This window comes from Hemicordylus capensis, chromosome 1, assembly GCF_027244095.1.
Source record: "Hemicordylus capensis ecotype Gifberg chromosome 1, rHemCap1.1.pri, whole genome shotgun sequence".
Classification (NCBI taxonomy): Eukaryota; Metazoa; Chordata; class Lepidosauria; order Squamata; family Cordylidae; genus Hemicordylus; species Hemicordylus capensis.
The window spans coordinates 95,784,014-95,804,720 of NC_069657.1; the positions used below are offsets into that span (position 1 = coordinate 95,784,014).

The 20,707-nt window shown below is 42.9% G+C and overlaps 1 long non-coding RNA gene across 1 annotated transcript; it reads right to left on the reverse strand.

Annotated features, from left to right (window-relative positions):
• Positions 1-15,186: 15,186 nt before the first annotated feature.
• LOC128338910 (uncharacterized) lies at positions 15,187-20,542 on the reverse strand. The gene is made up of 3 exons (XR_008312752.1): positions 20,497-20,542; positions 16,657-16,748; positions 15,187-15,575 (listed from the first exon to the last, which is right to left on the reverse strand). It is a non-coding gene; the product is annotated as an uncharacterized LOC128338910 (long non-coding RNA).
• Positions 20,543-20,707: the final 165 nt, after the last annotated feature.

Here is a 20,707-nt window from a genome sequence, read left to right on the forward strand (position 1 = left end):
TATCTATCTATCTATCTATCTATCTATCTATCTATCTATCTATCTATCTATCTATCTATCTATCTATCATATTTATACCTCCTGATATGTATATCTTGAGGCAGTGTATAAAATTTAAAATAATATGTAAAAAGCACAGATTAAAATACACAAAACAATTAAAACAGTAGCATAAAACAATTATTAAAACAAATTATTAAAAGTAATTCTAATGAAAAGCCTGTGAGAACAGGTGAGTCTTTAGGGTCTTCCTGAAAACAGAGAAGGAGATGCTATTATTTCTTATTTATATGTGCTCTTATATGCAGGGAGCATATTCCAAAGCCCTGGGGCAGCCACAGAGAAAGCCTGGTCATGGGTCACCACCAAACGAGCCGGTGGCAACCATAACCGAACCTCTCCACAAGATTGTAACAGGCGGCAGGGTTCATCATTCATGATGCTTTTGAAGAAAAAAGCTTTCAAAGCGACAAACGGGGGAAAGTAATAAGAAGATCTCCCCCAAGTGCTTGTAGAATCCAGAGGAAAGAGTTGTGGTATGCATTATGCAAGGACGAGACAGTGGAGTTGAATCAGGAATATTAAGGGTTTATTGAAAATAAATATTATTTACAGAGAGAGGCAAGTGCAGTCTGCCTTCAATGCTCTTGCTGCTGGCTGTTTGTTAACCCTGCCTCTACTCCAGGACTGGAATACAAGTAACTAAAGCCCTTTTCAAAAGCTGGCTTGGACTGAGGAATGGATTAACCAAAAACACCACAGTATGCACAGTCAAAACAGAAACTCAAGGGAGACACTAGCAACAGCCACTGGAGAGACGCTATGCTGGGCTTAATAGGGACAGTTGTTCTACCTCTATTAAACATAAGAGAGCCCCCACTTTCAGGTGCCTCTTTGCCTACCTAAAAGGAGGCCTGGCAGGGTAACAAGTTCCATTATGGAGTTCATGGTTGCCAGCCCTCCAGGACTGATATCCATTCCTAGTGAAGCCATCCTGGAGATATGAATGGCCTAATCTGGTGAAAAATATTAGGGGAGAAACATCTGCAAGAACTGCTTCAATCGAAGTTGGCAATACTCTGCCCAGTAAGAAGAACTTCACTCCCAGATGTGCACTGTGATGAAATGGTGCAGGACTACTTTTCTGCAAGTTGGCTTAGAACTCTTTGGAGCTGTCAATCATAAGAGGCAGTTAGAAAGAGACAGAATTTGGAAGTGAAGTTCAGTTAAAGTGGGGATTTGGGTCTGGGTAGGAACAGTCTCAAAGAGGAGTTGTTCTGAGACTCAAAGGATAAGGTAAAGGTAAAGTGTGCCATCGAGTCAGTGTCGACTCCTGGCGACCACAGAGCTCTGTGGTTTTTCTTTGGTAGACTATAGGAAGGGCTTACCACTGCCATCTCCCGTGCAGTATGAGATGATGCCTTTCAGCATCTTCCAATATTGCTGCTGCCCGATACCGGTGTTTCCCATAGTCTGGGAAACATACCAGCCGGGATTCAAACTGGCAACCTCTGGCTTGCTAGTCAAGTCATTTCTCCACTGTACCATTAGGTGGCTTCAAAGGATAAAACAGTCTGAAAATAAAGGCCTGGGTTATTAGGACAGTTGGTGATAAAGACTGGGTTTTGAAGTACAGTTCTGGGAAGGAATTGGGTTCAAAGGTAAAAATCCTTCTATATTGTGTGTAAAGTAACTAAGTGCTGTGAGAAGTTCAAATCATCAACTTTGTAAACAAGCACAATTTCAGCCCTACTAATCAGTCGTGAAACAAACAAACCTCAGACAACCTCTTTAAATAAATATTCTTCTTCTTTTGTTTGAAGTACATCTGACTGAGTGATTTCTGTAACAAACCTTCCTCATGTCTGCAAAGCCATGTTATTAGGGTAAAGAAATGAACAGCGTTACAGAGGCGTCATTGTATAATTGGTGGCAGCAGGGATATAAGTACAGTTAGACAAGCCAAAGTAACATCTAAGATGAAAAACAACTGAAAATAACTATACACACATCCCTGACTCAGACCAAACACCACATGCACCCCACCCTAAAACTATCCAATGAAGACAGATGACTGTCCTCAGGAGGCTGGCAGTGTTTAGGGTCTGCTGCAGCACTGACCCTTAGAAGACGCTGGGCCAGCCTTACCATAAAGACTGACGAGGCAGCTGCCTGGGTGTCCACATTCTGGGGGCTCTCTCTTGCCTCCAGTGTGCCAAGGTCTTGGGTGCACCAAGGAATGAAATGCTGCTTACCCCTTTGGAAGAGGAGCACAAAGGCAGACTGGCATTTATCAGCTGGGTAACTGCCCCCCTGCTTAAGCAATGGAGATGGCTCCATTGTTTTGCCTGGGACATTGTTTTGCCTAACAGAGAAACACTGTCAAGGGATTTTATTTAATTTATTAATTTATTAATTTATTTATTTAGAATATGTATACTCCGCCCTCCAGTGTGCTACATTCAGTGCGGCTTACAATATTAGTAAAACATATGAAATATAAGAACAACATAAAATTAATTAAAAATAAGTAAGACCCAATTAAAAGTAAACTTAGAAGTTACAAATTAGGAAGTTGAAATTAAAAAAAATAAAATCTACCAGATGTGAGTGTGGTACCCACAGTGACCAATGAATAGACAGAGGCCTAAAGGTCATAACCATTCCCTGCTCTCGCTCCTAAGAACTGGTATTTGGTGCATGCAGTCACTCAACATGGAGGTTCCATGACTCTGTTTACAAGCCAAACTTCTGTCCATAAAGGCATCTGCAGCCCTTAGAATGACACAGGATAAAATATTATAAAAGATGGGGTTTTAGCTGTGTGGTTTTCTTTAATCCAGAGGGAGCACGGCGAAGCTCTTTAGAAAGGGCATGCTAAAGCCAAGGGGCCACAACCAAGAAGGCCCTGTCTCCAGCCCCTGCCAGCTAGATTTCGGTTAGTGGCAGGGTCATGAGCAGGGCTGAGATGTTGAATCCTGAGATGCTGAATCCAGCATCCTTCTTCCCACAGTGACCAATGAATAGAGACTGCTGTCACACCTAGGAACTGGTATTTGGTTCATGCATCCTCTCAACATGGAGGTTCCATGATCTCTGTTTACAAGCCAAACTTCTGTCCATAAGGCATTTGCAGCCCTTGGAATGACACAGGATTCTTTATAAAGCATAATGGAGATATATTACAGAATCACAGTATGTTAGAGTTGAAAGGATCTTAGAGGAAGACCCCCTGCTCTGTGCAGGGAACTTCCTTAACACCCAGACTATGAAACTCACCAACCCAGGAGACCATCGATCTGTCTGGCCCACTCTCATTTTCCAACCTCCTGAAGTCCTTTTTAATTTGGGCAGGCATTTAATCCTGGTTAGCTATATCATTATTACTGAATTGCTTTCTGCACTCCCTTCTCTTATCTGTTTTATTTATCTATTTATTGTATTTATAACCTGCTCTTCCTCCAAGGAGTCCAGAGCAGTGTACATAGTTATTTTTATCCTAGTAACAACAACAACTCTGTGAGGTAGGCTGAGAGATAATCGACTGGCCCAGTGTCACCCAGTAAATATCATGGCCGAATGGGGATTTTAAACTCGGGTCGCTCCACTGCTAGTTGAACGTTCTAACACAGTGGTTAGTAACCATTACACCATACTGTTTCTCTTTAGTATTTACTGTTTAAATGTGCATGTAATTTGTGATTTTGAAAACTGCCTTGGGCAACAATTACTGGTAGAAAAGCAGGATAAACATCTTTTTTCAGTTGGTGGGGTATGGAATAGGTCAACATGTTGACTTTAACAGCGTTAACAGTTGCAAAATTTATTGCTGGGGTTATTCAAACTAGGATCTGGTACCAATAACTTTTGGATAGCATTATTACCCAGCTGAATATTAAATTCATTTCTAACTCCTTTCTAAGCTGGGCTGGTTTGTGTTTGGACTTGGATGAATATTATCTGATGCAGAAGAATTCACTTCTGACTTTGCATTGATTTTATCTTACTGTCAGTGGGCTGAAATAAATATTGATTGGGTATCTTCCACCCATCCACAATCTGTGCTCCACCCCCTTCAAGTAATAATGATGAAGAGTTTTGTGCAACTCCAAAATTTGCCTGTGTTTTATCAACTAAAAGAAGGCCATCTGTTACCAGGGGAACCACTCTTACCTTGCCAGCATGTTTTTGAATAATATCTCTCTTATCCAACTTGATCTCCACAGTGCTGCTTTGGCTCAATAGCTGATGGAGCCCAACACATCTTGAGGCAACGAACTGATTAAATATTGCAGCCTCACTTGATAAGGTTTATCTCCGCACCATGAAACAATTTCCTTGTTTGATTTCTGCACATCAAGCTTAAGAACATAAGAACAGCCCAGCTGGATCAGGCCCAAGGCCTATCTAGTCCAACATCCTTTTTCACACCAGATGCCTCTGGGAAGCCCACAGGCAAGAGGCACAGCACAGGCATGCCTTCTCTCTTGCTTTTGCACCCCTGCAACTGGTATTCAGAGGCATTGTGCCTCTGAGTGGAGGTGGCCCATAGACACCAAACTAGTAGCCACTGATAGACCTGTCCTCCATGAATTTTTTTAAATTCATCATTTAAAGCCATCTAGGCTGGTGGCTGTCACCACATCTTGTGGCAGAGAATTCCATAGATTAACTATGCTCTGTGTGAAAAAGTACTTCCTTTCATCAATCTTAAATTTCTTGGTGATCATTTTCATGGGATGACCCCTGGTTCTAGTGCTGCATGTGTGTGAGAGAAATTTCTCTCTGTCCTCTCTGTCTACTCCAAGCATAATTTTATACATGTCTCCCCATAGTTGCCTCTTTTCCAAACTAAACAGCCACAGATGCTATAGCCTTGCCTCACAAGGAAGGTGATCCAGGCCCCTGATCATCTTGGTTGCCTCCTTCTGAACCTTTTCCAGTTATACAGTATCCTTCTTAAGATATGGTGAGCAGAACTGTACACAAGCTTGGTTGTGATGTTTTCACTGACTTTTGATGAGCGTAGCCCTCCTTATGAGGATGTAACTTTGTGTAGGGTCCTAGAGCTAAAGATATACATACTCCAGTTTGAAGCTGTATTATCCTTAATTGTTTAGTGCATCACTGAGCCATTTCCTATCGTGTTTTGAGACATTTGACCTAGATTTAGTTGTTGATCAGTGTTGCTGTGGTTATTGTATAACTTCTTCTATTCTGGGAATAGAACTCTCTTCCACATCCTTCAGTTTTTTAGTATGTCTACGTATGGAGTTCAGATGTACATTGCATATGAAGTGCTGAAATCCTTCAGTTGATAGTTTGTAGCTGTGATCCTAAGCACACCACTTTGGAAACAAATTAGCAGGCTTAAGCAGCCAAGTAAATATTTTCAGGAACAGATTATGTTGTTAATTTGATCAGCACATGGTAGAGGATCAGGGTGGACCTAGCAGGATGTAATACTTATAACATGATCATTGTCAAAACCAGAAGACTGTCATCTAGTTTCCCATTCTCTCACTGTACAGTTTAGGAACAGAAGAGTGTGATATAATGGCCTAGTCCAGGTGTCATGCAGAACCATGGTTTAATCCTGGTTCAGTGCAACATTACTGAACCTCAGACTCGTGCATTCCCCTCTCTTCTTTGTGTGCAAGGGGAGAAGGTTTCTGCTTCCCATCATAGTTTAGAATATGATGGAGATCTCTGAGCCATCCAAAACTGGCAATCCCTGGCTTGTTCTAACCATAGTTTAGGAATGAGCCAGAATATGAAATTGGACCATTCTTTGAGAACAAGTCAGGATTTGAATATAACAATGAGGCGCTTCACACAATCGGTGTGAAGTGCCAGAGGGGGTTCTGCAGGGAGAGCAGGCTTAGCCCGCTCTCCCCACAGACAATAAAGAGGCAGCCCTGGGCAGCTGGATCGGCTGCACACACGACTGCCAACTCCATCACAGAGCCAGCAGGGATCGGGTCTGCACGGCCCCTGGAAGTTCCAGGATATCCCGCGCAAGCACATGGGGCATCCTGGAGAGACCCCCAAGCCCAGGAAGCTGCTTGCAGGCTGCTTGCAGCTTCCTGGTCGGGAACTCTACTCATGTGTCACCTCACTCTGCAGCGACACATGAGCAAAAAGATGAGGTTAATGGAGTGCTTACTCCATTAACCTCACCAGACAGCGTGGTGTAGTGGTTAGAGTGCTGGACTAGGACCGGGGAGACCTGAGTTCAAATCTCCATTCAGCCATGATACTAGCTGGGTGACTCTGGGCCAGTCACTTCTCTCTCAGCCTAGCCTACTTCACAGGGTTGTTGTGAAAGAGAAACTTAAGTATGTAGTACACCGCTCTGAGCTCCTTGGAGGAAGAGCGGGATATAAATGTCATCATCATCATCTTGCACAAGGGGAGGAATGTTTCTACTTCCAATCATGGTTTAGAATACACTGGGAATCACTGAAGCTATTCTCACGATCACTGAAAAGCGAGCTAAGGAAACTTAGCCCGCTTTCAAGGGATTGTGGGAACCACCGGGCTCATAGGTGGGCTAGCCGCCTTGGGAGCACTGCACTCACCTATGAGCCCGGTGGTTCCCACAATCCCTTGAAAGCGGGCTGTTTCCTTAGCTCGCTTTTCAGTGATCGTGAGAATAGCTTCAGTGATTCCCAGTGTATTCTAAACCATGATTGGAAGTAGAAACATTCCTCCCCTTGTGCAAGAAGAAGAGGAGAGAATATGGCAAGCCCAAAGCTGCAGAACATCACTCAGGTCGTGGATGAAACCATGGTACTGTGTGACATCTGAACCAGATCAATGTCTTCACATTATGAGGCTCTTCTCATAATCAGTGAGAAGAGCCTGGAGTAGGTTATGGGTACGCTCTCCCCATACATGAGCAGGCAATCTGCTCCAGGCAGCCGAAATGGCCGCCCACACAACTGCCGGCTCCATTACTAAGCCGGCGGGGGCTGGGAGGATCAGGGGCCATGCGGTCCCTGGAAGCTCCAGCATGCCCTGCACGAACGCGCAGGGCATGCTGGAGAGACCCCCGAGCCAGGAGGCTGCTTTTCAGCCTCCCGGTCAGGGGACTCCTCGTGAGTTGCCATGGCGCAGACTCCTTAGGGGAGGGTTACTTTAGTGGGTTAACCACTTGGAGGCCACCAGTTTCGCCTGTGAGCCTAGTGGTTCTCACGGTCAGGCGAAATCAGGCTAGGCTCCCCTAGCCCAATTTCACCTGATCGTGGGAATAGCCTCTATGTGTTTTTTTTCATTCTCTCAGCAAGCACATTGTTAGCTGCCATGAGGGACTGGGAAGCACAAGGAAAGTCACAAAATGATGGTGTAATGCTAGACATTTCTTTAATGAAACATCATGGAGAAGAAGGGGAAACTGGATCCAAGGCTGCTTGAGTGACAGTCTTGTGCTATGTATCACATTTCGGGCCTGCCTCAACCTTGATTTACTCATTGGTTTATCTATGAGAATTTTCTGACCATAGACCTACTTCAGTCAGCATTTCTTACATTATCCCTGTGATAATGCATGGTGGCAGTCGGTTAGGCAGGGGGGATGTTCTTAACCCAGTGGGAACTGTATGAATAGGTATCTTATGAAAGGACAACTCTGTGAAGGACCTATGTTCACAGCCATCAGAATCTGTGTTATCAATGTAGGTTTAAAAAAGGGGGCTGCCATGATGGTGCAAATTGTGCTGTATGATCAGTACCTCCACACAGTCCAGCTGGGTAGCCCTGTACACTTTTGTGACTGATTATGTGGGGTGTGCTCATTGTCTGAACCAGGACATTAACACATGTTAAAGTTACATCTTCCAGTTACATCTTCCAGGTGCATAGATTTGCTCCTTATAGTAGTTAAATAAAATAATACATATGAAATACCAAGGACTCATAATATGCCTCGATAAGCTTCTTATCTGTTCATAGGAATAGAATAATGTATACTCAGCAGATCATTTTTAGCCTGCTTTCCAGTAGGAATGTGTGAACAGGTTCGGTACCGAACCAGTTCAAAGTCGGGGGGGGGAGTCCACAGAGGCTCCCCCTCCCCCCATCAGCCTTCCATCCTTCCAAAATGCAGCCATTCTTTGGCCCGTTTGGGCCTTTCCCCTGCCACAGCGGCCATTTTGGAGGCCACCACGCCTGCTCAATGGGCCTCTGCACGGCCTGTGTCATGGGCTAACTTGTGACTGCCTAACTGATTTGAACCAAATTTGCTACAGCTGTAGGGACACATAAGGATTCCCAAATGGTGTGGCGTGTGATGATGTCATCCATTCCAATTCAAGATGGTGGCCATGTGAACATCTGAGGTGGAAGCGGGCTAATTTGTGGACCGTCTAACCCATTTGAACCAAATTAGGTACAGTTGCAGTGAGTGACACACAGGGACACCTCAACGGCATAGTTTGTGATGATGTCATCATCACCAATTCAAGATGGTGGATGCGTAAACTTTTGAGGCACAAGTGGGCTAACTTGTGAACCGCTTAACCGATTTGAACCAAAATTGCTGCAGCTGTAGGTATACATAGAGATACCTCAGTGGTGTAGTTTGTGATGATGTCATCCACCCCAAATCAAAATGGTGGACATGTAAATATTTGAGGCGTAAGTGCACTAACTTGTAGACAGTCTACTTGATTCGAACCAAATTTGCTACAGTTGTATGGACACATAGGGATGCCCCAATGGTATAGTTTATGATGATGTCGTCCACCCCGATCCAAGATGGTGGACATATGAACTTTTGAGGAACAAGTGCACTAATTTAAGGACTGTCTTACTGATTTGAACCATGTTTGGTACAGTTGTAGTGAGTGGCACACAGGGACACCTTAATGGTGTAGTTTGTAATGATGTCATCCACCCCTACCCAAGATGGTGGATGCATGAACATTTGAGATGTAAAAGATCTAACTTGTGGACCTCTATTTGAACCAAATATTGTCCAGTTGTAGAGACAGTGAAAGGAAAGTAGGCTGATTAGTTCTTATTAGAACAACTTGTTATTTTAAAAGTCACATTCCAAGAGATTTCTTTGGCTACTTATTGTGGTCCATGCTATAATAAATATGACCTGGCGTCTGCTATAGATAGTCATTACTAAAAGTTCCAATGAAAGCAGTGGGACTTAAGTAATTATGACTAACCTTTTCTTTCTGTTCCAATGGGACAAAGTAACAACTGAAAAGTGGAATGAATTACTAAGTTTTGAAAACTGTTTCTAGCTTCACTTATGAATGTGACCTAAGACCTCAGTGGAATTTCACCAGCAAACTGAGGCAACTGTGTTTTGAAACTTATGCTCACAACTGGGACTTCTCACAACCCCATTTTTTGCATGCTTGTGGTTTTTAATATATCAAAATTGCTTACTGTGACAAAATAAACAATGACTATCACGAAAGCAAGGGATAATGGGGTTGGCTGGCAACTGACCAAATCTATGAAATGAAAAGCAAATAACTAAAAACAATGCAAAGTTTTTAAACTGCCTTGTTCTGGTAAGGAATGGCTTTGAAGGGGAAAAGTTCAACAGGAAGAAAATGCACTATATACAGTGTTGCAGTCTTTCACATGACAGTGGATATGTATACTGCATCACCTTTACATATTCAGGTTCCTGCCAGTGTGTCTTGTCAAGTATCCTGGATCCTGAATCACAGACACTGGTTTTTACTACAGAAGTAGTGTCTGGAGACTGAAAGATGAATCTGCTTTGTCAGGAAGACAGGTGACCCTCTGATAACAGCCTCTCTTCCCTGTAACGCTTCTTTTCACAATTCTCCAACTGGAGCACTTTGTGAGTAAGGACGTGGCCTGGAGCCTCTTGTTGCTCCCTTCTTGATCCGTAAATATGCACCCTGTCTTTGCTTCCCAGTTTTATAGACTGGCTACCTAGCTTCAATCTTGGATTGCCTTTTGATTGGTCTGCCTTGCACTTTCTTAACCAGATCACCTGTTGCTGGTCACCTATTCAGTAAGATCACCATCTCTGATTGAGGTTTGAACACAACCTAGAGATCAGGGTATATATGCATTGAATCAGCTACATTGCCCCATGGGTCTTGAAAAACCCATAGAAAGCTTACTTATAAGAGGGCCAAATCTTAGCATTATAACAAACATATTGATCAACATGGTGCAAAGCATTAGTTTAATCCTTGGCATATTAAATACCAATCCACAGTTAAACTTTATTCAGAACTGCTATTTTGGGTTGCTATATGGAAAAGAGGACTGATCTCCTATACCTTTAATAGATGCACAGAAAAGGGAATTTCGGCAAGTGCAGGTTTCCTTTCCTTTGCATAACAAGTTGCACCTTCTGCAATTTCCTCTTCTGTGTATCTCTGAAAGGTACAGGAGACCTGTCCTCTCTTCCATTTCTACCAATATTCATTCCTGTATTGACATTTCTACCAATATTCCTCAGAAGGTGGTCAACAGCATTTTACACCACCTATAGCTTCCAAGTTATCCTCAGGGGTAGCCTCACATAGCATTCATTGCAGTAGTCAGTCCTAGAAGTTACAGAAGTTATGAACAATCTACAGTTCATTATTTTGTTATTTTAAGGAAGTCTAGAAGTGTATGAAACAGACCCAAGTGAGCAGTTTCATCTTTAGTGAAGAGACTTTGCTGGTACAAGAACCCTTGTTTATTTTAAAACATTTTTTATCATTGACTTTGAATCTTGAACTATTTGATCATCTTGTTATAGACAGATAAGGTACACACACTGGAATTATGCAGTGTATAACTGCAGACCTATAAAAGGAGCTGAACTTCAAAGACAGTATGAAACATTTATGGCCAGTGGCTTCTAAGGAGTTCAGACTTCATTCACTGGAAAACTATTAGCCATTCCTACATGTTTACCCTTGCTCAGATGTCTATGTTTTGGCTCAAGATGAGTCATTGCCACAAATAATTAGATATTTTCCCAAGAGTTTCTTAGTCTCTTGCATAGTGCTATGGGAACAGAGTTCTTCTGAAACTCTAGGTCATGGCAACAACCAGCTGTACTAACTTCACTTGATGAGAAAGCTCTGACCCTTCTTCTCCTGTTTTGATCTTGTATCTGTCATTCTTGCCTTTCAAAACTCAACCCTAGGTTATTGCTTTTGGTGACTGCTTAGAGCGGGGTTGGCCTTAGGAGCAGGTGAACCAGGCAGTCACCCAGGGCATCTACTTGAAAGGGCCACCAAGCTGAGTTTGGTGTTTATTGAATGTACTGTCTGCAGTGAGCTGGGGGGGGCGGGGAGCAGAACCAGAAAAGAGTGGTCACTGCCTAATAGGGGTGTGCAAACAGGTTTGAATCCAAACCGGTTCGATATTGAGCCAGTTCAGTTTGAAGGTTCAGGGTCGAGCCAAACCACACCCAATTCATCTCAACCCCAGACTGAAAACCCTGCCCCCTAGTTCAGGGGTTCGTTGAGCCAATTTGGGGGGGGGGGAATCCACCCCTTTTTTTAAACTTACCCCCTCCAGGGGACTTCTCTTGAGGTGGTGGGGGACCCATGGAGGTCCCCCCTCCCCCCACTGGCCTTCCTTTATTCAATGATCACCCAGTTCAGGTTGGTCTTAAGCCCTTTCCAGGCCTATTCCCTGGCAAAGCGGCCTCCAAAATGGCCACTGTGCTGGGGAATAGGCATGGAAAGGGCTCAACACCACCTGAACTGGATGATTTTTGCATAAAGGAAGGCCAGCGGAGGAAAAACCTTTGCTGATATCCCCCCACCTCATAGAACCCCCCCCCCCGAAGGGGCTAAATTAAGAAAAAAGGGGGGAAAGTTTGGTGAACCCCCCCAACAAAACCAAATGGGGGGGTGTTCAATGGGGGGGGGACCAAACTGGCCTGGTCCAGTTCGGGTCAGGTTTGAACTTCAACTTTGTGTGCCTCCTACTGCCTTATTTCTCTCTTACAAGATAGGTTGGGAAAGGTTTGGCAAGAGCAACCTGGAAAGACAGAATAAGGCTGAAGAAGAAGCTCCAGAAGGCCTGTGATCCATCCAGAAGCAGGATCCCAGAATCGGAGCAAATTATTGAGAGGTAGCCCTGGGCCCTTTTCATGGGCATTGCTGGGAACAAGTAGGGCCTCTTACAAAACTACCGTTGGCAACCCCACACATGTCTAGGGCTTCCATGTAGAAAAGAGGACACAGGGCTCATGTGCCTTTACTAGATGTAAAGAAAAGGGCATTTCAACAAGTGCAGCCTTTCTTTGTCCTGCATAACAAGCACTTTGTTATTACACCTGCTTAAACTCCTTTTTCTGTGCACCCCTTAAAGATACAACAGACCTGTCCTCTTTTCCATACGGCAGCCCTTCCACAACTTGGCAACACTGATAGACTAACCATGGGGTGGGGTGGGGAGGTGCTGAAGTCACTCCACACCCAGGGTGCTATTTATCTTAGGGCTGGACCTATCTTGGAGACTATAGCTACTGCTTCTAGACAGAGAGACACTAGTGCACTAGCATCTGTTTTGGTATCCCACTACAGCCTTTATCCAATTCAAGAGGCTGATTTTGACATGTTTGGCTAAAGAGTAAAAGTCTGCCTCTCAGACCCTTTGCTGGGACAGTCCAGAGAACCATCTGACACACTCTGCCAACTTAGTGGGGCTTTGGAATGTTTAGCCTAGCCTTTGCACAGGCCTTTGTGTACATGGAAAACAGCAATGGAGATTCTGCCCACAATGATCCCCAAGATCAATAATAATAGTACAATGCTTAGTATTTATTTGACGTTTTTATTCTTTATTACATTCAACAACACTCTTAGAAACCTACATCTCAATGAGACAGAAGAAAAACAATAAAGGAAGCAGCAGAACAGTAACAAAAATATATAAGTGTGTCTTTGATTTTGGAAAGTGGTTCACATATCTCATTATTTATCACTAGAGACCTGTGAAGTATGTTGGTACTATATCCCCATATTGCAGATGGGGGCTGAGGATGAAAGACAGTGACTTTCCTAAGGCCACTTAATGAGTCCATGGCTGAGGTGAAATCTGAAGCAGGGACTTCCAGGCTCACAGCTCACACTCTTTGCTATGGTCTGCTCCAGTTGTGATTGTTATCTTAGCTGTACCATCCATAGATCAAATCCATACAACAAGGGTAGATAAAGAGGCCTTTAGGGTGACTGTTCTACTGCATGGATTGTCCATCCCATAACAGACTGAACAAGAGACATGTCCTCTGCATGTTCTGGAAAGCGCTCGAGAACTGGAGCACCTCAGATGAAATGCATGTCCATCTAGGCAATATGGAAAACACATGGTGATTGTCGTGTGTGATGTCTGCATGCCTGTCTCTTTTGCTCTGCATATGCCTTCTTTCGGCTGCATTTGGGGAAATGAGACATAAGAGTTGATAGAGAAGCAGACATATGAACATTTTGAATGGTGTGGTCTTGTGATGACACAAAGCTCCATTGTGATTACCTGCCTTAGGAAACTGATTTAAAGGCAACCGAGTGGAGGAGGGCAGAAAGATCCACTGGGAAATTCTGTTGTGCACACCCCCTGAGCCCTGAGTACAGCTCCCATTCATATCAATGGGGCTTGTGCAAAAGGATGTTGCCATGAATTGTGCTCTGTATTGTGGTTTGTGTGTGTGCCACTTGCTATGCCAAACACCAGGGCACCTGTCCCAACACCCCCCACAAGTTCCATTGAAATGATGGTAGATTGCACTGCAGCAGTACTCATTAAATTGCACCCCAAGCCATTTGGGAAGGAATTCAGCACTGGAACAGCAGAGGATATTGCAGGCCATCAATAATATATACTGCCTAGACCTAGCCAGCATTTTATATCAAGCAACAATATCTACCAACATGCTTGCGGGTGGGGGGCGAGATTCTGGAGCACTGCCTTCCAAAAAACCCCTATGAGATTTCCATAGAGATAGTTACAGCATCAGCAGGGTTGCCAATTCTGAAACCATTATTTCTCTGCCAGTTTCTATACTCCCCCTCCCCTTACACCCTATCCTTGAAATACCAAACATGATTAGATCATACTATGAGATTATTGACTGCCAATTTCCATGTTTTAAATCATTCTGAACTACATGACTTTATTAAAAGAATCTTCAGTTGATAAATCTGTTAGTTTTGCAACAATGTAATGAAAGAAAAAGTCAGAACTCAAGCGGGCAAGTTTAAACAAAATTTTAAACTTTTCCCTAAACCCCCATAGTATCCTATGGGGCGGTGGAGTTGGGGAAAGGTTAAAAATGTGTTAAATACCACATGCTTGCCCATTTCTTTTATGAGTTGGGTGATAGGAACCACCCATCATGCCCTACCACCCAACCCACTTTGGTGTTCCTAGGAACTACCCATGGGGGTGTTTTGAGTTTCCCCATTGTTCCCTATGGACAAAACATTCAAAACATTTTGGGTTTTGTTGCACTGAAGCAGCCAGTTCAACTGCTGTTTTGATGAAATGTTTTGGCCATCTCTGTTTTGTTTTGAACTCGAAACAAAATGCAAAATTGGTTTTGTGCACATTCCTTTCACATATAAATACTAATAAAACTAAAGTGGCCCAAAACTAACATATGGGGCTGTCAATGTAAACATCTTCCGTTTGCAATATACAAATGTATTTCAAAGTAAGCTCCTGTGACCCTGAAAATAGTCTTCTGCTTGAAATTTCAACTAAGCTTATTATGAGCTTATTATTATGTGCCTATTTTGCACCTGTGCAGTCTGTATTCCTCAGATTAAGCACTTAAAAAGGCAACTTTTGAATTGATAGCTGGTGCATGTTCATGGACTGCTGAAATTGGCTTGAACTTTTTTAAAAAAATGATATGTACGTTAGAGAAAAATGCCTGATTCCTAACTTGAGAAAACAATTTGGCTATGAATTTCTAAGTGAGAACAACTCATGTACACCACAAGGTAAGGTTGTGCATCATGTAAATGTGACCTGTACAAAAACAAACCATGAGTCTGTTGGGAAAACAAAAATCTGCCTGTTTGGTGGGCGGGGGGGAACAGCCACTTCTACAGCAAACCAACCAATTTAAAAATCTGCCAACCAATCCAATAAAAAATGTGGCATGCCAACCAGTACAGATGAGCTATTACTGCCAAAATAAATAAAAAAATGTAAATTTAGTGACGGTGATTTAAAATCTCAGTGCTTGTGTGAAGGTCCCTGTATCCGGTGCTGCCACCATTTATCTCCAGTAGTCCTTTCTTATAATAGCTATTGCCCTTGATAGTGGGAAATGCTTTAGAGAATGCATTTCCCAATACAGAAAGTCAAAATATTTAAAAAATGGGATTTATTGTTTCACAAAATAAAAATAAGCAAAACAAAAGTTGACCCCATTCCTTTCCAAGCAGCACATAGTTCAAAACACAGTCAGTTATAGTTAACCATCTTCTAGTCTGAGTCCTCTTCTGCCAGCCTGTTCCATGACAGTTAACTTCCAACTGACTCTTTTGAGATCCATGTAACTTTCCCTGTCAATCCCAGTATTTAGCAGCAGTAGCCCTCTTTCTCTCAGGAACCTTCCAGACAAAGCAACGTATAAAAACATAGTTAACCAAGGAGTTCTTCACAGCTTTTATTATTCCTATACTGAATGGTCATTTGTAAGTGGGTGTGAGGAGAAGCTGTGAGGTACTTGCTCACAAAAACCCTACAGTCTAATCAACCATTTTAAAATCTTCTTTCAGCTCCACCCACAGTACAGATCCCATGATCTTCCCAATCTTTGATTCAAGTATCTTGCTCTCATTACTTACGTATTTCAAAGATTTAATATCCCACCTTTCAGACCACGGATCTCCTAAAATGGCTACAATTACAATTATATTAGCACAATAGCGACAGCATAGTTAAACTGGAGAATTTCAACATTCTATTATACACCCTGAACATTCTGTTACTTATAAAGTCAAAACCATATGTCTGGTCTGCCTGGCCATCAGCACACATTCACCAGGTTACAAGAGACACCTCCTCTGCAAATTTGGTGAAGATCCAGTGGAATATGGTATAGATAGAGCAGTTTAAAGTTTTTCTCTTTTGAACAGGTACACATAAGTTGACAATAAAATACCCCAATAAAACTAACATGACTCCTGCCCTGCCAGAAATCCACACTGGATCTGGCTCTGCTTCCACGTGTGGAAGAGAAATTGGGGAAACATGGAACAGATCAACTGTAGAACCAGGCACCTCTTTGGGGGCAACATTCACCACCTGTCAAATTAGTGAAACGGGTCACTGTTTGTAAACATGTAGCATGTATCTGCAGCCAATCATGGTGCAAGATGTCATGATGTATGCTGTACATGGAAGGAACTGGAGCATCACATGGTAACCTAGGCAATATATTTCTTTCCCTCGCCACCATACTACAGGTCCCAAGTGGCAATGTGAAATGCATACAGAAATGTACAAACCAGCTTAGAAGTCGGTCCCAAGAGATTCAGTGCTTCCCAAGGTTCTCAAATGATGCATGTAGGTGATGAGCAGCTAAATGCAAATTGAGGCACCAGACATTCATACATCACTATGTCATACATATTTATCACATTGCAGGGCTGGGTGGGGCATTTACAGCAACTTGATGGCACACTTTACCTTTAAAGGCATGTATAGCCTGATCCTTCCCTTCAGTTCCTTCTCCAGGACCTTTCCCTTCCAACAGGGATTATTTCTCATCTGGAAGCTGGCTGGGGGAAGGAGAGGAGAATCAGAATGTGATGGAGAAGCAGCGAGGAGGGGTGCCTATCTTTCCCCCTGCCATCTCCTTTTCTTAGGAAACTCCTGTTCTCCTTAGTAGAGGCATTGCTAGGTGCTTCAGGATGCAGGCTCATATAGCCCCCCTTTTGATAATTAAACTCAGTTATGACCACTCAAGAATAATTACTCTGATTCCTCCCCACAGGGAAGCTGGAGGTGATAAGTGCTATATTGGGGGAGGGGGGAAGCATCCGTTTTGTCTCCAGAACAGCACCTTTTAGGGAAGAGACATAGATGACAAGGATTGTTGCTGCTGGAGCAGCAGCAGAAGTGTGACTGTCCACCTGCATTTGAAAAGGAGGTGGCTGATAAGATCCGAGGCTCTGAGTCATTCATTGGGGGCCTAAGACCCCATGGGCCACACCCTAATGACATCTCTGTTCCACAGCTACTTTTATTGCTGCCAGGGTTTCATACCCATGTATGTGAGACAGGCAGAGGTCTGGAACCCCAGCAAGGCAAATGTTATTGTGCGGTGGAAGTTTCAGGGGTGGGGTTGCAGGTGGAGGAAGAGTCAAGTGTCCTCATTGAAAACTCTCCTGAGGACACATGATGGTCTCAAGCATTTGTTGATGTTGATAGAGTTGGTGGATGGATAGTCCCGCCTTTGGGTAGGGAATCAGATTCAGATTATCTTTGGCCAAGCATGTTGTTCCACCCCTAGTTATCCTTGGAACTGCGTCTTCTGCCTTTTTAAGTCAAAAAGAGCATGTTGTCATGGTGAAGATCCCTGAAGACTGTATACAAAGCAAAGACTTAGAAACTCCCAAATAGTGAAACCAAATAAAGACATCAAGTAACATGGAAAGAAACACATGGTTCATTCAATTGCTTTAGACATTTACATCCATCTGTCTGTATTTCACCGGTTACCTGCTCAGAAATGTAACTGAAATAATAAATGATCTGTAGTCCCATATTTTCCAATGAAAAGCAATAGCTGCTGCTTCACCACCACCACTAGCCCTATCATGTTAAAATCCATAATTGATCCTATACTGATATGATATGAAGTTTTTTATGTTAACTTTCTGTTGAGCTCCGAGATGCTCTGAATCATGTAAAGGAAATTATTTCTGTGGAGCAAGATCTTGCCCAGTAAAGGGTAGGACACATAAAATGGTTGCCATATGGAGAGTGCTTAAAATTGCTCCCCATGGTGGCTGTCGATCTCCAGCTGGCAAGCCACTCACGTGTAGTTGCTATGGGAAGCACTTTAAAGCAGTATCAGCATGGTGACTGCTGTGGGTGCACCCCTTTTTAGGGGAGATGTGAATCAGTTGCACAGCTAAGTGCAGATAAAGTCCAGCATAGTGCTCTTGCTTTTAAGTGTTCCTGGAGGAATGGGAATAAAACTCTACAGAGCTTCGTAAATGCGAGATATTGCATTGTGCACACATGTGGTTAAGACTGCAGCTCAAAGGGCAGAGCACACTCTTTGTTTCAGTCCTCCAAGTAAGTTATAAAAATGTTCATTTGATGTTACAGTACACTCTGGCATTTCCTTTAAAAGCAGAATTTTACAGACATGCATTTTGCTACTTCTCTATTGAAAGGGCCCCTCAAACCAGCAATAACGTGTTGAAGGGGGAAATAAAAATTAGTGATAAAATTTCATTAAACTGCTGTTTTTGCTTAAGCCCAAGGCATATGTTTCATTTGAACTTAATTTCCATTCTGAGATATAGATATACTGACTCTCAGCAAGCTCCATTTTCTTTAATTTTCTCTCTGACTGATTTCCTTAGACTTGGCATGGAAAAAGCAGCCAGAACTTCAGGATGAAATCTCAACTGGCTTCAAACTTACTTAAATAAGTTGGTCAACAAAGAGTTAATACAATGTTCAAACTTTGTATTAACGTTGTATTTACACCAATGGATTTTGCCTTTGTTAGCCAACAACACAGAAGTACCACCAGCTTACCCAAATATTGTTGGAGATGGAGTTACAGTGCATCGACATTTTCCATCAACTATCCTAATGACCACTAGGGGCACTGGGAGTAGATGTAGTTAGTGAGAGTCTCCTTACCTGTCCCTGCTTGCCTCTACTCTATGATCCCTGCTTTGACTCCTCAGTTACTTCCTACAATGAGTCAGTCCTCTTCCTTTTCTCCTAGAGAGAAGATGGAAACATCTCTCTCTCCCCTACTACCTATTCATTATGTAGCTGATAGATAGGGTAGGTCTTGCCTATCCCAAATGTATTTTACTAATAAACCTATTTAGTTTAGACTCTACAGTGATCTCCATGCTTGTTACTCTAAATAGCTGCAACAACTAAACTCTGTGGATGGTAGCTTTCTTGCTATTTTGCTAAATAATCACAAACCCTAACAGGGTTATGGGCCCAGCAGCCCAAAAGCAGCTGAGTGAGTTAGAAGACAGCATAGATCCAGAGGTGAGTAATGCTGTCTTTTCCAAGCTAAATGGAAGGAATGATGAACAATGGGTTATGAAAATGGAAGCTCTTCTGATGGTAAAAGGAATTAATGGAATACTCACAGAAACATGACCAACAAATCGGGTGGCCTCCCAAAAGGAGTGGGATTCACCAAACAGCAGAGTATATGGTTTGATTCTTCTAAATGTGAGTGATGATTTATTAATGCATTTCAAAAAGACTAAAATTTCCTCAAAGGTGTTGAAAAAGCTCAAAAAGCTGTATGGCAGAGTCTCCCCCAATGCTACTATCCTTTTAATTCAAAGGATTTGCAAAGCTGGAAGAAGGAGGGGATCTTTCAACCCATATAAATGCAATGCAAGAGACTCACAGATTACGTAAACAACATGGATCTACTTTGGATGATCAAGTGTTAATTGGCTTGATTCTGAGATCTTTGCCACAGAGTTATAATCATATTAAGATGGCTTTAAGAACAAAAGAACATAAGAACAGCCCTGCTGGATCAGGCCCAAGGCCTGTCTAGTCCAGCATCCTGTTTTGCACAGTGGCCCACCAGATTAGTTGGGAGTCAGGCAGAGAAACTGGCAGCTACTTTGTGGGCCTTTCTCTTCCCAAGGGCCATCTTTCCACCCAGGAGACGCAAACCCTCTTCATTACAGAAAACACCTCATGAGAAGCCTTGCTGGTTGACTAAGAAATATTCAAGATGTGGGGGGACGGGGACCCTTGGATGGGTACCAACCTAAGTAAGAAATCACATTACTGCTATCTAAAACTGCCGGAATTAAAGAGGTAGATTCAAAACATAACTCTTCTCTCCCCCTTCATCTCATTTTAATTAATTTCACTCTAATTTTAATTAATTAATTAATTAATTAACTGCTATTAAGTGTTACTTTAATAGTCAGTACCCTAAAAATTGACCCTGGCCCCCCACAAGCCAAGTCATGATTGGTTTCGGCCCAGCAGGGCATTTAAGTTGTGCACCCCTTCCATAAAGTACCACTATGTTCAAAGGCATGCAAAAAGGGGGTAGTCCAGTTGGAGTACTTCCCAACAGAAGAGATGGTGGCAGATGAATTGACTAAGCCACTGCCCAGAGACAGAGTCCAGATGCTTGGTGAGAAGATGGGAGTTGTGAGCTGGTGTGACAGGAGATGAGAAGGGGTGTTGGAGATGGGAGTTCCAGTGCATTGACCTTTTGCACCAACTGTCATGATGACCACTAGGGGCATTGGGAGTAGAGGTAGCTATTGAGCGTCTCCTTACCTGTCCCTGCTTGCCTCTGCTCTGTGATCCCTGCTTTGACTCTTCAGGTACTTCCTGTAGTGAGTCAGTCCTCTTCCTTTCATCCTAGAGGGAAGATGGAAAGATCTCTCTCTTTCCCTACATATTCATTATGTAGCTGATAGATAGGATAGGTCTTTCCTATCCCAAATGTATTGCACTAATAAACCTATTTAGTCTAGACTCTACAGTG